Below are 8,877 nucleotides of genomic sequence, written 5' to 3'. Positions count from 1 at the left end.
TTATTCTGTACATTGACAGCACAAAAGTATGTAACTCATGCAAAACTCATTCCTTTTGTTTTAAGGATGGAATTTATATCAAAATTGCAAATGGGATCCTCTTAATTGTTTTGAACCGGGCACTCAACACTCTTAATCCGGCCCTGGACAAGATATGTGGAGACTGCAGGCGCTCATATCTGCCAAGGCAAGTGAAGTATTGTGATTTATGCTGCACTCGATTTTTCTCTGTCATGGTGCTCCCCGTGTTATCATCAGCGACCGCGGAGGACAGTTCACTGCTGACATCGTAGAGGAATTGCTTCGGATGTGCGGTTCAAACTACAGCCACTCCACACCTTACCACCCACAGACAAATGGTCTGACAGCGCACAAACCGAACCCTCACCAACATGTCAATGTATGTCACATCGGACCACCGGAACTGGGATACCATGTTGTCATTCGTGACGCATGCGTATAACACCACGAAGCATGAGATCACCGGGTGTTCCTCGCTCTATTTGGTCTACGTCTGGATGCCCAACACGTTTTGATATACCTTGTTCCCCTTCTGACCCCACGACGACCCTTCTGTGTGTCAGGTGGTATGTCGTGCTGAGGAAGCTCGTCACAAGTGCGCAAGCGCGCCCGCTTGCGCGCTTTGTCCTCACAGCTCCACTCCAAAGAACTCTATGACAAGCGGCACGCCGAGGCCACATATGCTCCTAGACATTTCGTGTGGCTTTGGACACTTTTACGCAGGCGAGGCTTCTACCAGAAGTTCTTGTTTAGGTATACACTGGCCCCTTCGTCATGGTTAGTCGGTTAAGCCAAAATTACCGCCCACAATCACCACGCAAGTGGCCCATGTTGCTCGTCCTAAGCGCTGCGTGGGTCGTACAACCTGACTTGAGGACGATCTTCGTCTCCAAAGGGGGAAATTGTCAGGCACTATGCAGCGACTGATGTGAAGGAAGTGAAAATGACTGTGTTAAGAAGAGGAGGCTGACGAAGCGCGAGTGCTAGGGACATTAGCCTGGCTGCCGGTTCTGCCTCGAGTCCATCCCCCATCATCTGCGTTTATCTGTTCATAAACTCATCCCATCCGAAACAATATTACAAAATTACGCATAAATGTAATTATTGACGTGCAATCGATTACAAGTTTTCAAGGTGAAATAGTTTTTAGAGTCACGCATAAGGGATCGACAGGATGGGCGCTGTTCTGCTGTCCCTTATGTGTGGCGCTAAAAAGGATTCCGCCTTTGAACCCTGTACCCATGAACCAATTAGCCCAGAAACAAGCGTTGCTAAGCAGGTAATCAATCACGTACAACTCTGATATAAAGTAAGTAATAATTTCTATGAAATGAAATTGAGTTGAAAGCAACATATTCACAAATCCAGCCCATCGCATGAGTTTTCTGTACTCTGCGCAGTCATGTTAAAGATATCAAGTCTAGGGGTTCATCACCTTATTGCACAGCTGTAAGACATCAGATAGCATGAGAATTCAAGGCGACTTCGGACTTAAAATGTTCCCCTGCGTGGACAACCAAGAGCAGTACCTTGTTTTCGCAACCAGTACAACAAATAAAACAGTGTATACGGTAGTCTCAGGGACGTCATAGAGACAAAAATTTACGGGTGGTATAAAAAACGCGATTTTTTTTTTTTCTGAGGCCAAGTTTTTAACAGCGAGATCCAGCTATAATGAAGAAAAACGCGCTCGTAAAGGTAGTTAGTGTCCATGTAGTGCGAAATGTATTGAATGCTATACATGTGGCCGAAACGAAAGATGCAGATAAATAAAAGAAATGAAGTTTTTTTACGATCGTTTCCCCGACAGCGATGGAAAAAACAGCACGCAAAAATAAGCGCTATAGGAAACAAGTGAGGCGTTGGTATGTACGCTTCCCGTGTCACTTAAAATAATTTCATTGTGGCGACGACAGCGTGTGATGAGAACTATCTTTATAACCCAGACCACCTTCATAGCTTTCTCAATACCCAAATGAGCGCGCTAACGATCGGTTACGACGCGCTCCGACGGCACAGGCGGGGACGCGTTTAATACCGTAGGAAGTAGGAGCCAGTCGCTTATACACGCGGTTCCCGACACTTTCGGCGGCACGACGCTTCCGGGCCCGCGTTTCCTCTTCCTTGCGCGTCGTGTCGCTGAGGCCCCCGCTTCGACGTCCGCTTTCAGTCGCTTACTACACGTGCCGACCGTCTACACCTTTCGTGTCAGCCCGTGAGAAGCTGGCTCTGAATATACACATACATTCACGCTCATTTCAGCGGCGACGTTCGGTGAGAAGAACGGGTTTCGAATTCAGCAGGCTCTTGAAAGATTCTACTTCCTTGCAGCCACCGGCGTGGCGGGTGCTGGATGGACGAGCTTCCGGGAACCTTAGAACCACCAGGCGCGAGACCGAGCAAATAAAGTATTAAAGCTATTTCCACTCTTTTTCTTTTGCCCTTCATTGTTTGAACAAGGGACAGTCATTACTCTAACGTCATAGCACTGTGAAGGAGGGATGCTCTTTGGTCGGGCGTGGCTGTTACATCCACTGTGATGTCACACTGTTGTGACGTCACATTGCACCAATTCTGGTATGTACGCTTTAATTATACCAGTTACACGATAGCAACGCCGCTTGTTACGTCTGCGGCCTTCATATTTAAGCGGATGGAGGAATAACAGCTTGAGGGGTGAGTTGACGCATAGTACCCAGAACTGCGGCGCAACGTAGAGAAACACGTAGATAGAAACACAACACAAGCGTACACTACCAACTGTCTACGTTTGTCTACGTTGCGCTGCAGTTCTGGGCGGATGGAAGAAGTTCATATGAATAACGTAACAGGCGTAAACTGAGCTAACCTCTAAACTACGAACCAATGAGAGCATCACATTTCGAAGCTGTCATCTTTGCATGACCCCCCCCGTCTACACGGCATGCGATACTACGCTCTTCGCTATCAGTGTCAGTAGTGGAAAACTTTTCGACTTAAACACGCGGCTGTAAACCGTCAGGGCAAAGAAGCCCGCAACGGAACTTATCCGTAGGGCGAGGAGTTGCGTTGGTGGTCGGAATATGTTTTTCTCTTTCTGTAGGCCACGAGCGGCGGAGCTCGGGCAAACTGTCCAATCATTACAGGGTCTGTGAGCCGTCATATTCTACTTCGAAAGCCATTTCACATTGTAGACATAGCGGCGCAGCGGCCCACTCCGATGTATATAATCGCAGTATTATCCCATTTTCGCACATTAGAACGTGTCTCGGAAGCATTATTTCTTGCGTAGCGAAAAATAACTGCTCCGAAATTCGACGAGATGCGACCGTCCGAAGTGACCGAGGACGCTTCGATACGGCTTGTGATTTTTCCCTCGAAACCAACGTTGATTCGCTTTAAAAGAGTCAACAGTCATCTTAAGAAATCACCGTGACTGCGAGATGGTCATAATCACATGGAAGGCAAAGATTTGAAATCTTACTGGCATCTACATACCTTAAAGAGGTACTGCCATTGCCAAAGTAAGCAGGCTGAATGTTTCGCTTCTCACTTGTACTGTGCCGCTTGTAAGTCTTCTCACGAATAGAAATGGTTTAAGAAGTGATTACCGGTGCTCGCCTTAAATTTACAATATTTTAAAGCTTCAGGGGCGGCATGAATGCTCCACTATATGACTGAAAAGCCGACCCGACAGCCTGGATGCTTTCGGCAAAGATGCGAAGAATGGTACACAACGCAGCATACCGACAAACACTCGAATTATATACACAAAGCTTCGGTGCTTGCAAGCAGTGCGACGAGCTGTGAAGTATACAAAGGCTACAAGTTTGCCGCAAATGTTTTATTCTGCGGCTTCTTCGAGGCACGTAAGTACACTAGGCTGTGGAAACAGATCGGAGGTAAATGTTATTTCTGCTTGTCACTTCTTGCGGAAGTGGTATAAATGACGGCACATGAAAGAAAAGGAATCGTTAAAGAAACGTGTTGCGTTAACAGGCACGCACGTACGCAGCCACTGCCGCAGTAGTTGCACAACAGGTTGATGCCGATTGCACTCATGTTTCGCGAAGGTCGCGTCTAACCAGAGCTGCCCAGCCTGTGACGTCACCGCGTCGTCGTCCTAAGAGCTACGACTTTGCGTGCAAGTTTCGGTTTCGTCAAAGTCTACTGAAGCACTCGGGAACTATACGCAGCAGCGTTTGCCTAAGTGCGCTGAACAAAATCAACGCCAGCAATAACGGAAGCTAACCGCGTGCCTGTAGTGCCCTACCGGGAGCCGGGCATAGCCCTTGCGCGCATAATACTACCGGTCCAAGATGTCGTTGCTCTTCAAGTACATGTGACTTTTTGTTTTTTGGCGAAGTATATAGCAGTGACGCAACGTCACTCCAACATTCCTGGCTGTTCAGCTTCTACACTCGCGAAACATCCGGTTCATCGTCCTCGGCAGTATGCCAGCGGACACGAGGGAGAGGAGGAAAAAGGAAGAGAACGATGACGCAATCAGTCAGGAAGGCTGAGGCCACTCAATAAGGGCTAGGCATAACATGCTCGAGGTAACAGCGTTCTGCTCCATCTTCATAATCATTCCATCCGCACGATGCTTTATTTTCAGTGAAAGCGTCCAGACAGGCAGTAAAACGAGCTTGCATGTAATTTATTTTTTTTTTTGTCACCTTGTACGGAGATGTCAGAACGTCGGCTTTCGACCAGCGGATTACGCGAAACTGCGGATCTTTTGAAGAATGACGCATGAACTAACAGGTCTCGCGATTACATGTGTGTAATGGTTACGCTCCCGCTGAGCCTCGCTTGTAATACGCATCCGCTCACTAGTTTACATGTTCGACGGGCTTTTTCTTTAGCTTTAGTTCACGGTTACTGTACTAGACATTGAGGTCCTTTAAATCATCTTGTTCTTTTTCTTTTGCTTAATACTCTAGGTAAATAATTATGAGTTTCTTTTTAACCAGCACTAACGAGTACATGGCGTAGTCAATCTCAAACGAAGCACTGATATTACTCCCCTCTCGCCCCTTTTTTTCTTCTGTGTCGCGCCCGTAGAGATACGTACGCTGCAGCGTTGTTTTCGGGTCGATTTTGAAGAGCGCGCCTCGCTTTTTAATTTGAGCATGGAGGGTCAAGGTCCTCGCACAGACGCGCTCATTGCCGTTGCGCGCCGCACGAATCCGGAAACACTCGGGCCGCCAACGCGCGCAGGGCTCTTCCCTCGGGCGGCGCCACGCGGAAGCGTCTCTGGCTACCGTATTAGCAGTTACGACGGCCCACCTTCGCCGTAGTATGCGCGCCGGCTAGAACCGGCTGCGACGGGGGATGCGGTAGTGAAACTGCATATAGCTAGGAACGATATCACCGCCGGCGGCAGCCGGAAGATGTCGGTCAGGCACTGCGCGGTGCGGTCCGACCCAGAACGAGGTCTCGATCGCCCGCTCGCCGCCGCACCATCCTCCAACAGAACCCCCTCCCCCCCTTCTCATCCCTCCGCATCGCGTATTACTGCCGCGGTTGACAAAAAAACTTGCCTCTACCTTCCACGGGTCTGCCGCGAGCCTTCCTTCCTCTACGGCGGCTCTCTAGCCTACTTTCTGAGCTTTCGCTTTCTATTTCAGGATTTCCCGTTGGCTCGATTGAGAACGCGTCGAGAGGCGGGCACCACCGCCGGGGTGACGCGATAAATTTGGCAACATTCTCGGTCGGCTCGTCTTCTGCGCGATGCGAGGAAGGAGGGGACGCGGCGGAGCCTTGGGAAGGGTACACTCAACGCGTCGTCGCCACTACCGCCGAGCAGCGCCCTTTCCTGCACGGACGTGCCTGACCGTCGGCTAGCTCCGTCGACTGGCGACCAAGGAAACCTGCTGTACTAGACGGGGCCCCACTTCTGGGAAACTGTCCGGACAGGATGCCGGCACGCGCGTCGCCAGATGTCACTGTCCCTTTCGGGTGTTGGCGCCGACGCCATTTTAGATGTGGACGGTCGCAGACAGGCATAGCGGCGACCACAACGAACGGAAAGACAGCGCCGGCAGAAACAACACAGTAGCGCGGCAGCGCTGACCCAGTAAAAGCGGCGACGGTCCGGGTGTCCGACGGAGGGGAAACGGAGAGCGCCCCAGGGTGGGGAGGCGGTGGAGGAGCCTTCCTTGGCCTAAAAGCCGCGCAGAAGCGGGTGTTTCGTATCGCGGCAGGGCGCAAAGAGCACAAGGCCTCGGTCGATTATGCCCAGCCAATCCCCCGATGCGCCCAGATAGCTAGAAATGACGCGCTTACCGTCTTCGATTCGGGGCAAAGGCGTGGGAAGGCCTTCGCTATTGTCACGTCATGGGGAGCCATCCAGAAGCCACGACGCACGGGCAAGTATGCGCAGGCACTGATTTATTGCAATGGAACTAAAAAAATAAAACCGGAACGTGGAACACGACACATGCACGCGCGCGCAGTGAACTATGTACAAGAGGGAGGAGGCAGCACGACACGGTGGCGGCACGCCATGACACCGGTGACAGGTCCTTGAGTAAAGAGGCACGAAGATGACTCAATCGGCCTTGCGTAGCAGGTAGTTGCGGTAATAGAAATCCGAGAAGAGTCCCGTGAACAGCGCCGTCTCGAGCACCATGAAGTAGGACATGATGCGCGGAAAGCCGCAGTCGAAGAAGAGCGGAATACCACCGTGCACCATAAGCATGAAGAACTGGGTAATCTGGAGTTGCGTGACGTACTTTTTCCACCACAGGTTTGGCCGCAACGACGGCCCGAGCGCGGCGAGCCCGTAGTAGGTGTACATGATCATGTGCACTGCCGTGTTGAGGATGGGGAACATGGCCACTTGTCCCGTGATGCCGTTGTTAATGTCCATCCAAACGGTGGAGAGCGCCAGCGAGTGGTGCAGCAGGTGCAGGAAGCTGATGTGGCTGTTCTTCTTGAGCAGCACGAAGAACACGGTGTCGAGCAGTTCGCCGACCTTCATCAGCATGTAGAACCAGCCGTGGTACAGCAGCTGGTTGGCGTTCGACGTCAGGTCGGTGCCTTGGCAAAAGAGGTTGTAGGGCGGAGCCTGTGGCTTGTTGTCCCGCAGGTAGGTAAGGCGTAGCGTGAGGCAGAAAAAGTACACGCTGAGCAGCACCATGACCGCGTTGTAGGCCACCACCAGCGGCCGGATGGGGAAGGGCCTGCGGTTCTTCATAAGCGCCGGCCCGAGGCGTAACGAGAAGTAGAGGTAGCCGGCCAGGATGGACACGATGACCGCCGGCGATCCCATCAAGGGCCAATGTCGCACCCGGGGGTCACCCCCCGAGAACAGCATGGAAGACAGCGAGTGCTGCGGCACGGGTAGGTCCTCGGAGTTCGCCATGCTCGACTGGCCCAGATCGAGGCCCAGCGCCTCTTATACGGGGCGCGCTGCGATCGGACCCTCTCCCCGAGTCAATGCACCTTGTGCGGAGAAAGTAGCCAAGGCCGGGCTTTCCTCTTTTTTACCGAACTAGGCCAGCCGCCATTTATAGACCCTTCCTGGGTCAATGTCGTTATGCAACGCCTGCCGGCCCGACTTAATTCCTCCTCGCTTTCCCCCTTTCCCCTCCTCCGATCGAGGCTGTTATCGAAGCCCCGCGCACTACCTCCCCTTTCCCACTCGGGACGATAGCATCCGCCAACAGCGGAAGGAATGGTGTCGGCCGAAAAATGAAATCGCAGACTCACTTCCTCGCGGAACTCTTTCCGCCGAGCGTGACAGCTTGTGGCGAGGCGCGCATGCGTGTAAGTAACCGCCCTTAAAAGGCCCTGGGTATTCATTTTGTTTCAATTATGGTAACACCGCTGGCGACACCCCCGTTTCCGGCAGACAGGAACGCTCCGCCCGCCTTGATGCATCCGGGCTGCTCTCGTCACTGGACCACTCTTGCGCCTGTCGTGGACCGTTGAGAGGAGAAGATCGCGGACGATGGAGAGCGGGAAGAGTTGTTCACTTTCCACCAAAAGGTAGCTATTTCACGAAAGCGACACAGCGATTTGCTCCGGCACGTGGTCGTTACGCACCTGACGTTGCTTTCGAGAACGCAAATGGAGGCACGTATTGGTACCCTAACGACGTACATAGATGAAGTCGACAAAATGCTTCTGAAAAGGGTTTGTTGTCTATACGAGCACTTTTGAGTAGCATTAGGTACTGGGTCGAGGGTTTCCCGAAAGCCCGTCTCGTCGGGCATCTATTGGAAACAAGGCCCCATGCGAGAGCCGGAACGTCGGTACACTTTTTTTTTCGTCAATGTACTTTATTAATTACTTGGCTATGCTTGCGGAAACATGTCCGCAAAAAGTTGAAAACATGAAAGCAAAATGTAGTGTGTTATATGACGTCACATTAGGACGAGGATGGTAGTGATGAATGTGTATAAGGAGTGGTATATAAATTTATGTAATGTGCGTCATTTTAGTCATAGTCACTTGTCATGAGTCAGTCGGATCGGAGGTCCAAACTGCATGGCTATGCATGGGGCCATGACATGTGTAAGTCATTCAAAGCCATGACTATGACTAGCGTCTAGTCATGACTCAAAAGTGCAGAGTCATGACACCCTAGAAGAGCAGCCAACGCGAAATGCCTCGAACTTCGGACATTTTCCTGCTCTGAAAAGGAACAAGCAACATCGCCATTACCCGAGCCAACCGGCACCGCCCCTCAAGCTCTTTTCATCAGTCAGCAAGGGGCCAACCAAATTATGCAGATGCGGCTAACCTATGTCGTCTTTTTTTTTTTTTTTTTTTTTTGCGCAGGGTAGTAGAAAATCTATTAGTCACGAATTTAAAAGCGATTCATTGTGTCTGGTTGTAGTCCCTTGCCCAAGGGTGTTGTGCGAA

At 51.2% G+C, this 8,877-nt stretch overlaps 1 pseudogene; it reads right to left on the bottom strand.

Annotated features, from left to right (window-relative positions):
• Window positions 1-6,379: 6,379 nt before the first annotated feature.
• Window positions 6,380-7,570, bottom strand: LOC146208594 (very long chain fatty acid elongase AAEL008004 pseudogene; annotated as a pseudogene).
• Window positions 7,571-8,877: the final 1,307 nt, after the last annotated feature.

The sequence above is a fragment of the Amblyomma maculatum genome, chromosome 1, assembly GCF_055883805.1.
Source record: "Amblyomma maculatum isolate TAMU_Amacu chromosome 1, ASM5588380v1, whole genome shotgun sequence".
Lineage (NCBI taxonomy): Eukaryota > Metazoa > Arthropoda > Arachnida > Ixodida > Ixodidae > Amblyomma > Amblyomma maculatum.
Note: the sequence above shows the minus strand (reverse complement) of the source record. Positions and strands in the feature narration are given on the sequence as shown.